Raw genomic sequence first — 10,587 nt, 5'->3', positions numbered from 1 at the left:
TTGCCCCGGCGGGGGTTTTGGAAGGTGGGGTGAGGTGGGTGGGGTGGGGGTGGGGGGGGGGGGTTTGAACCCTCATCATAGTCAGCATTGCAATCTCATCTTTAGCTAGCTGTGCTATCTCATCAGCTGAAGTGGTCTGGAAACTAGGAATGGATATAAACCTGAAACTCCAAAAAAAAACAAAAATCCGATAACAGAACTTTCCTGAAGACAAAATTTCAGCTCTTCTATGTGCTAGCTTGGCTAGCAACATACATTCATGATGTTCATATTTAGGAGGTATTTTGATGGGCTTGGACTCTCAAAATAGACTTCCAAAGCTTTGAGGGTTGGCTCGCCTGAGGTGATGATCGTCTTCATCTGTAGTTGGTTAGCGTGTGCGTCAACAGTAAATTTTTTCGCATTATCAGAGTAGATGTCAAAGGAATGTTCAAAAGGCTCCATGACAGTTTCTTCTGAGCCACTGAAACGGAGGGTGATCAAGACCAACCCTTTTTGAAGTCAAGGTCTGATAGAAACTCTGAACGCAGTTGATCAGAGCCAGGACATGCCATTGAAAATAACAAGAAGCACGACAAACACCAAAATCTCATTAGAACTCTCTGTAACTGGTGATGTAGCCTTGTATATCAAAACGATGTAGGAAAAGAGGAGAAGAAGCATGCAAAACTGACAATAATGTCCTCTATTTTGTTAGTCTATGGTTCAAAAGGAAAATGATTTAAGGACCCAAAATATGGGACCAAGGGAGGGGACAGGTGAGGTGTCCCCTCCCTATTGCATAATGAGTTGGCCATGCCAACTCATGCCAACTCATTATGCAATAGGGAGGGGACACCTCACATGTCCCATCCATTGGTCCCATATTTTGGGTCCCCGTAGCAACACTCGGTTCAAAATTACCATACTCTACTGTTCATGTTACATTGCTAGATCAGAGCAGACTAGAGCTGAGAGTGCGGTTATATCTTCATTGCCTCAACAGATTACTCCATTAGGAATAAGAGAGCTAAATACACTGCACAGCAGAATACCTGCAGCGATACCCCAAATCTATGCAACAATCTGAATTTTAAAGCTTCACCAAAGATGAATGAAGCAACAGATTTTGGGTCAGCAACTAAAACGAAGCACAAAAAGCAGTTTTTCTTTTTTCTTCTTTCTGTTTCCCCAATTAGCTTCCAGTCCAAAGACCAAACACCGAAGCCTGACAAAAACCATGCAGCAGTTACTCTGCGAGAACATCTTGAACCTGAGAGAATTTACCAAGATCCAAGAACCAAAATACCAACTCAAGCGCAGACCACGAACAAACCAAAACTAATTAAAGGAAACACCACATAAAGTTCAGAACATAGTCAACATAAGTCTTAAAAATAACAAGGTCACTGCTAAGTTATCCCCTCGCAACTAAAACTCAAAACAAAAACAACCGGGTAATAGTCTGGTTTTAATGCTAAATAAGATATCAAAGACAGTTCTCATCAACACACAGCCCCTTCAGCATCTTCACCAGATTAGGATCAATCCAAATCCCAATCAACCTAGATGTCGTCAGGTGCGTTGATTGAAGTAGTCTACACCCAATTACTTGGATCTCTGCCTCATCTTTCGGCGCTTCCTCTTGAGTCTCCTCATGCGCTTCTTCTTCCACTGAATTAAAAGTATACAAAAACAAATTATTATAAATGGTATTATAAACAACAGAAACAGCTGAATTGTTAACTCTATAGAAAATAATTAAACTATATGCATCTAAGCATGCAACTGTGAAAGAAGAAACCTATGTTGGACAAAGATACATGGACAGAAAGAAGAACAATGTACTGATGATGCAATTTTAGAGTACTTGTTCCTTTGAAAAATGACGCCTGATCTGAACGAAGTGTGGCTAAAAAAATATTTGAAGGAATGATGGATAATTTGTCATTTCATAGATTTTTTTGGACAATGTTGCTGCTTGTTTAGGGTAAATTGATAATTTCTCAAAGAATGGACATTCGTCCATTTCCTCCCTCATTGAACACATCTCCTCCCTATCCATCTCAAAAACTAATATGTGTGTATGTATTTTCTATTGTAATAATTATGTTTTTCATATTGTCATGATTTTTTACGAATTTATTACAATGGTGTCTCTACTACAATACAATGACAACTATTTTTAAACTTTTATGTTACTTACTAGTTTATAACCATAGTTTTATTTACGGGTGCCCTAAGGGCACTTCTTGAGGGGTCATTAATTGCCCAACAACCATCTCCACTATCCTGGTATTAGAAGAACTTATAGGTAATATGCATTTCATAATAAATACTTCCATAAAATTAAGTATTGACTAAATTGCCCATACTGTAATAACTCTACTCAACAATATGACCATAGTCACCGTACTACAATTTTGTAGTAAATTATTATTTCACTTTATCATCAAACATTTTATTACAATGATTTGCTTCCATGATAGTGTAACTTTAGTTTAAGCATAGGCAATTTTGGATTATTCTCCGCTTCTATGATAATTCAATTTCATTAAATTAATTATTTCATATTATTTAAGTCCTTAATATTTTTTTGGGATGTACTTTGGCAATAAAAAGTCACCCATACACTTGAAAATAAAATATTCAACCTAACTAATTAATACCATAATGCATATTGTTGAGTATGGGCAATTTAGTCAAATACTAAATTTTATAAGTATTTATTTTGAGATGTATATTAACTACAAGTTCTTTAGGTTTTGTTAACAAGTGCCCCTAGGGAACTTGTTAAGAGACATTAATTAGCCTCTCAACTACTTTAATATTTTTGGTGTTAGAAAGAAATATTAAATTAAATGCATGAGACTTAATGCTTTGAACATATTATATATAGACAAAATTGTCCATGCTCTTAAAGCTACAATTATTAAATTGTATACCACTTTGCAAAATTTAAATTTAAAAATGTTTATAAGAAACTTATTTGTCAAAAATATAAATATTTTAAAAATGTTATTTTTGAGACCATATTATTATTTTCAAAAAATGTATGTTCCCCAACAAAAAATTTATGAAAAATATGAAAATTTTTATTTTTCAAAAACTATTTGTTTTCATTTATGTTGTTTTTCAAAAAAGACAAAAATTATAAGTTTTCACAGAAAAGTTTTACAAAAAACATTATTTTTAAAATATTATTTGTTATAAACTATTATTTCTGGGTTTTTATTATTTTTATTAAGGGGAAAGTATTATAGGTTTAAGAGCATGGACAATTTTGCCCATATATAAAATGTTCAAAGCATTAAACATCACATGTATTTTAATAATGACTTCTTTGTAATAGCAAGACTACGAAAGTAGTTGATAGGCTAATTATTGACTCTTAATCAACAAAACCCCTTCTAATATCAAGATACTAGAGGTAGTTGAGAGGGTAATTAATGACCATTTTTGAGAGGGTGATTAATGAACCTTAACGTAGGGCACCTGTTAACAAAATCCTTATAACTACTGTTAACAAAATCCTTATAACTATGTTTAAGTGTTTTTTTTTTTTTTTTTTGAGAGAGAGGGTGGAGAGAAGATACATTTATTGAGGGGAGGAAACGAACAAATTTCATTCCTTGAAAATCACCAATTTACCCTTCTAACAAGAATATTCCCTAAGAATCTATGAAGTGACGATTATCCATCATTCCTTCAATTTTTTACCACGATTTGCTCTTTCTAAGGCAGTGTAAAGATATAAGAGGTATACATTCCTTTACCCTTCAAAGACGAGGTAATGTACAGATACAAGAGGTATAAAATCATTTATACTTCAAACAAAGTATTGTCTGCCTTTTCCAAACACACGAAATCACTATGCTACTAGTCCAAACGATACATGCCACAAGCTCCACTGTTTTGTACTATAATTTTAGGCTACAATCAACATTGCCATCAAAAGATTGAATTCAAACCACAAAATCCAAAGCACAAAATCTTCATTTTACAGATGACATTTCACTAGTGAGTAGTGAAACCTGAGAAATTAACTAGTGAACCTGCAACCCATCAGCGTTAAATTTTTTCCATGCAATCCACATAATCAACAAAATTAGTTTGCAATAAGCACTGAACTCCACTACTTAACTCCACTATCAATTAATTTGATTCTCATGAAATTGCAACCTTTGAGCCCTCCACTTTTTTGTATTACAATTTCAGACTACAGTTCAACAGTACCATCAAAAGATTGAATTTGAACCACAAAATCCAAAACACGTAACCTCCATTCACAAATGACACCTGGAGATTTCATTAGTGAACTTTTAACACATCGGCGTCAAAATTCTTCCGTGCAATCCACATAATCAACAAAATTAGCTCGCAATATGCACTTAACTTCATGATCAATTGATCTGATTAACATAAAATTACAGGCTGCAAACCTAGTTGTGCTGAATTAAGCTATTCAACTAAAGGGTATCCTTATTCTATGTAAACTCAGTATCATGAAGCCCACAACAATTAATCATAAACCCCATTGCGAAATGATGTTTTAATAATATGTCAACTAACACTTTTCCCAATAAATCTGCAGTCTTAGAAAGTAATAAACGTATAATATAGATCGAAAAGCCATTATAAATAGGACTTGATTGCAAATTTAAGCATCATCATAAAAAAATATATATACATTCATGCAGCAAAAGATAAAATAATTTCATCAGCAACATCTGCAACTGTGATCCTAAATCAATAACGCTATATCTTTTGCTTCATGAGATCAAGTATCTGGATAAAAACAATTTGAGAAAAATTACGATCTGCGAACAGATAATTGAGGATCTCACCTTCGCCCTCATCGTTTCGGACTGAAAACTCTAGAGCTTTGGCCGATCAAAGTTTCGATTTTTCTTCTGTTCTTCGAGTGGCTAAAAGTTTTGGGGAGCGGAGGCGGCTGCCTTCATCTGATATTTATAGTCTAGGGTTTACCACCGAGCGCTGGTATTGCTCGTTAGTCCCAAGGGCATTTTCGTTATTTGAGGCCCAGTAAGTCGAGCAGCGTTTATTCAAACAAGGCCTATTTACAAAGTTTCATAGACTGATGTTTGAGGCTGTTCTTGCTGACAAGTTAAACGGGCCAATTTGATGTCCAACGGATTTAGATATTATTTGAGTGTTGGAGCATGTCCATGGGATCCTTACAATCTCCCTTAATCTAGGGACGCATTTATAAAAGAATGAAAAGTTCTCCTCCAATGGTTCATCTTTAAAAGTCCCTCTACCCCTTAATTATTTATATTTAGTGTTTTAATTTTATAGATTAGGATTTAATTAAACGTATAGTTTATTTATAAATAAATAATTAATTAAATACTGATAACTAAAAATAATTAATTAATTAATTTAAATTAATAAATTACCTTATATAATCATTAAAAAATTAATTAATCATATTAAAATTTAACAAATAATTAATTTATATAATAATTAATTTATATAAATCATCAATAAATAATTAAATATTAATAACTATATATTAACTAAATTTGATTAATTATATATTAAACTGTATTAAAATATTAATATAAAAGTATAAGGGAAAGGTTAAGGGACTTTAACCTTTCCCTTAATTTGGGGAGAGAGAGAAGAGGTTTGAGGTGAACGGGAAAGTTTTTCGGCTCCTTGGAGCAACTTCCACTACATTTGCCCTTAATTTAACTAAGAGCATCTGCAACAAGCTCTCACCCCCACCTCCTAAGGCTAAGGTTACAGCTTGTGCCAAGGAGCTCCCAAGCGCTCCACAAAATTGTGGAGCGCTTGGGAGCTCCCAGGTATTAAAATAATTTTACAAAAATCTCCCTATCTTTGAGCCCAGTTTGGAAATAGACGTTTAAAAATTAGCCGTTGAGATTTTTTAAAATGGACATGAACAGTAAATTAGCCGTTTAAAAATTAGCCGTTGAGATTTAAAAAATTGGCATGAACTTCAAAAAATTCTATAAATACTCATTTCACTACACAAATCATTCCACACATCGCTCTCATAAAAAAACTCTATATTTTCCTATTAAATTACAAATATAATGGATCCCTCCCAAAACTTTTATTCGCAACTCCTTACCGGTGAAGGATCGGGCTTATACCCGCCGTTCTACACAGACGTCGTAGAAGAAGGTCACCTCATTCATGAGTTCTCGCAATCGGCAACACAACAAGTGTCATCCCAAGAAACACCGACCACAAAGAAGAAGAAGGCTTACACGCGGTCCGAAAATTGGACTGTCCACAAGGATAAGCTTCTTGTGTCTGCTTGGCTGAACACGAGCCAAGACGCCATCCAAGGTACGGGGTAATACAAAGATAAGTTTAGGCACGGAGCTAATGACTACTTTATCCAATACTCTACCGATCCAACGAGCCACACACCAAACCAAATGATGCATCGTTGGTCAACAATTCAACCGTCCGTCAACAAGTTATGCGGATGCGTTGCTCAGATTGATAGGAATATGTTAGTTGTCAGTGAAAGTGCATGCTCCCTCAAAGACCGTGTCCAACGGATATGAATCTATCTGTTGTTGGTTGTCGGTGGAATTAAATAAAAGAGATTTAAATATAATTGAAAGTAATGTGTAACAAAACTAAAATAGAAAAGTGGTTTTTTTATATTGTTGGAGCTCCTAACTAGGAGTTTGTTTGATATCAACATTAGTTAGGTGGTCTCCCATATGATGTGACATTGAAAATGGTGGGTCATATCTAAAGAGGTCTTGAGAGCTCTCCAACGATGACTTCCAACTAGGAGCTTGTTGGAGATGCTCTAAGAGGCCGGATTTTTTTCCGGCCCCTTGGAGATGCTCTTAGGCCTCTTCTTTTATGTACAATTCATGAGTCTTTTAATATATCCGCTAAAAAAAACAACTGTGCAGTCTGAAAGCCAAAAGTTCGCGTTGTAGTATGCTTTAGGCACTGTTTGGCAACAAAAAAAGTGTCTTATCTAAGAGCTTGTGTCTTATTGACTTGGTCAATAAGCTAGTAGAGCTGTTTGGTGACCAAAAATAGGAGGAGATTATTTTAGAGATTGTGGGTGACCAAAAATAGGAGGAGATTATTTTAGAGATTGTGTCTTTTGCAAGTAGCTTTTGAAAAGCTACCTTAAGTAGCGTTTATCTTTGGGAAGGAGCTGCCAATTTTTGTCTTCCGTTTTTACCCCTAATAATTTTAATTTTATATCAATAATATTACATGTCTTTTTTAGTCATTTAACAAACTTAAGCTAGTTGTACAGCTACTTTTGCCAAACAGCTCTAGTCAATCAGCTAGCTACACAGCTAATAGCTTTCAGCTACAATTTCACAGCTTTCAGCTAGCTTAACAGCTTTCAGCTATAATCTCGCAGCTTTCAGCTAGTTTTGCCAAACAGAGCCTTAGAGTCCAGGCCTTCAGAAAGATGGTACCCACTAGGCTGTACAAACATCATACTATTTCTGAACTATAAGAAATGTGGAGTCCTTCGCTTCTTTGTTTTTTTTTTGTCTTTTTTTATGACGATGGCGTGGAGTCCTTCACTTGAATAGTTGAATTGCTATCATATTGATCAATGACTCTTGTTCTTTTTTCATTGAATTATTGCTTAGGGCCTGTTTGTTTCGTAAAAAATTGCAGAAAGTGAGGGAAAGAAAATGAATTTTGATGTTTTTCTCTACTTTTTGATGTTTGGTTCGTCAAAATTCGGAAAGAAAGTGAGAGAGAAAATGAGCTGTCACCATATTATTGGATAAGATGAGTAATTTTTGATGTTTTCCTCCACTTTCTTTATTTTTTGTTCTTTCTTGTGTTTGGTTCATTCTTAAAACTAAGAAAATAAATAAGAGAAAATGAGTTGTCATTATATTATTGGATAATGTGATCCATACTCAGGAAAATCAATTTCCTTATTTTTTGGAGGAAAGGGATGGAAGAAAATTTTAATGAGATATGATGAGTTGTCACCATATTATTGGATGATGTGAGTAATTTTTAAGGATGATAGAAAGTGAAGGAAAGTTTGGTGAGGTGAGTTAGATGAGTTGATTGGTGTGACTCATTTCTTATGTTTAGTTTATTTTTAAAAGTAATAAATGAGATGTGATGGGACGAGTTGTCACAATATTATTGGGGGGAAGTGGAGAAAGTGAAGGAAAAACACAACAGTTCCAATAGTAATCGTATTTGTAATCCAAAGGAAAAACTTTATGTTTACATAAAAGTTCTTATTTTTCTAGAGCCTCGGTTCATTGATAAAAGTGAAACCAATGTGGAGGCGTTCTCAAAATACAACATGCATCGAGCTGATTTTGAAATATTTACGTATTTCATACTTTCATATATGTTTCCATTTTGTTTTTGTTTCTTTGCTTTTTTTGTATTGTTTGTAGTCATCATACTTGTTCAACAAGCTTTAAATCCATCCTAAATACTTTTCAAAAAAAAATCCATCCTAAATACATCATCACAAAACTAAGCCTGTTTCCCAAGTTAATCATCTGTACTAAGTAGCAGAGTTGGCAGTGGGCCGGAGGCTCGGAGTCTGACATTTTTCAGATAAGATTATAGAATTGAAACGAGCAAAATTGACTCGTGCGATACTGCGACATTAGCATGAAAATAAGCTAAAAGACGAATAAGGAAAAGCTTCACAATTGTGTTAAAGTACTTAACCCAAGTTAACAATTTGGCAAACTAGAGATCCAATGTACTAGAGAACTCTTCAAAGTATTAATAGGATTCTAAAAAATGAATGATAACAACTTAGGATTTATACTTACTAAGATTCATTTGAAAGTACATGGATGCTTAAAACTAATTTTATTTATTAACTTAATTCATTTGATTATATATGACAATGTGGAAACAAATTACCATGTGCATTTATTGGTGTTAGATATAAATCAAATATTATTAAGTTATAGCATGTAGATTAACAAATAAATCCGAATGTAAAAAAGGAATCAAAAAGTTTGGCCTAATCGAGAGCAGTCGTGTAAATACTACCCTAGAAGATTAAGGGCCCGCCTATCGCCCTGGCGCAAATGATCCTCTCCCCTAGCAGTAAAAGCCCCCGGAATCGGCCGACCTCTGAACTCGGGCGAGAGTACCGAGCTTCTGCTCAGATGAAGAAGGTTACATGAAAATAAAACTAAAATATGGACGGAAATCGCTTTTGAAAGCAGAGGAGAGAAAAGAAAGAAGAGATTTTTTATGTGTGTTTTGAGAATGAGAAGTGCTACTTATTTAGAGGTTTTAGAGAGCCGTTACAAAATCCAACATTCAATTCTATAACGTTCGCCGACATGGCGTGGTGAGGCGCGCGTGCGTGTTATGCAAAGCCCAAACAATACAAAACCCAAAACACTATTCAAAGCCTAATAAGAGGAGAACCATTATAAACCACCAACTATTCATTTCTTTTTCCAATATGGGACTATTCACAAAGGCAAAATTACATTTTCTTAATAACATAGCCAACAATTGGATCTAAACACGTGTCATTGGGATATATCTAAATAAGAGAAAGTAATTAATAACTAAACGATCGAAGCTTCACTTAACTTGTTTGGGATGATGTCTCATTGATATTCCCTTTCCAAATGTGATCTCATATATCATAATCTTGAAAAGTTCTACCTTTGTAGCTTGGACAATATCACATAACAATCTAGAAATAATAAGCATCAAAGCAAACAAAAATAATAAACATCAAAGCAAACTCACATCCACCGTATCAAATTTGCTTCCTTCCTCGTTAGAGCTCCTCATCTCTGTCATGTGGACATGATTTAGAAGGAAAAAATAAAACTAAAATTTGGTCATAGAACTGATGGTAAATTAAAAAAAAATCACGAATATATTTAATTTGAGAAGTATATATAGAAAGATAAAAAAATAAACCGTCTCAATGCTATTCAGAGTTTTAGCTAAATAAATAATCCCCAAAAACTAGCTTACCAAAACAATAACCCCTCCAAAATTATCAACAACTCACTTCACAAAATCTTACAATGCCGCACAATCCTCTATATGAGCCAATGTCAATCCACATTACTCATCTCTCTCCTATAATCTTCTCCACCACTCCTCGACATTGATCTAAGTTTGTTAATTTTCCCTTGTTTTTTTGATCCATGGATTTGTTTTCCCATTTTTTAATCAAGGAGGGTTTGAGATGATGTGGAGAGGTGATGACCTGAGAATTCAAAAGAGGGTTTTTGACTAAAAATATTAGGAGGAAAAGAGAGATTTCTAGATAACTATAGATTTATGCTTTGTGGTTGGAATGATTTTGATCATGTCTGTTTTGGATGTGCACTATAGATATAAATAATGCCTATCTACAGTTGATTGAAAAATATCAGGGGAGAAGAAGGCTTATTCTTCTAGTTGGAAAACTTTCCTTTTTAATTATGTTTGGTTTGAAGATGCACGTTGAGGTCACTGTGTAAAATACAGGATCGAAAAGATAGAGGTGAGAAAGGAGCAGCACGGAGGTGAGAGATTGAGTTGAAAGTAAAGACGACTCTCCATTTTTTCCAATTTCCTTCTTTCCAAAAAATATCTGAAACTATAGAG

The 10,587-nt window shown here is 34.4% G+C and overlaps 1 long non-coding RNA gene across 1 annotated transcript; it reads right to left on the bottom strand.

Annotated features, from left to right (window-relative positions):
- On the bottom strand, window positions 1,302-4,952 carry LOC109833067. The gene is made up of 2 exons (XR_002245081.1): window positions 4,827-4,952; window positions 1,302-1,653 (listed from the first exon to the last, which is right to left on the bottom strand). It is a non-coding gene; the product is annotated as an uncharacterized LOC109833067 (long non-coding RNA).

This window comes from Asparagus officinalis, chromosome 3, assembly GCF_001876935.1.
Source record: "Asparagus officinalis chromosome 3, Aspof.V1, whole genome shotgun sequence".
Taxonomy (NCBI): domain Eukaryota; kingdom Viridiplantae; phylum Streptophyta; class Magnoliopsida; order Asparagales; family Asparagaceae; genus Asparagus; species Asparagus officinalis.
This window is presented reverse-complemented; position numbering and strand designations above follow the sequence as displayed.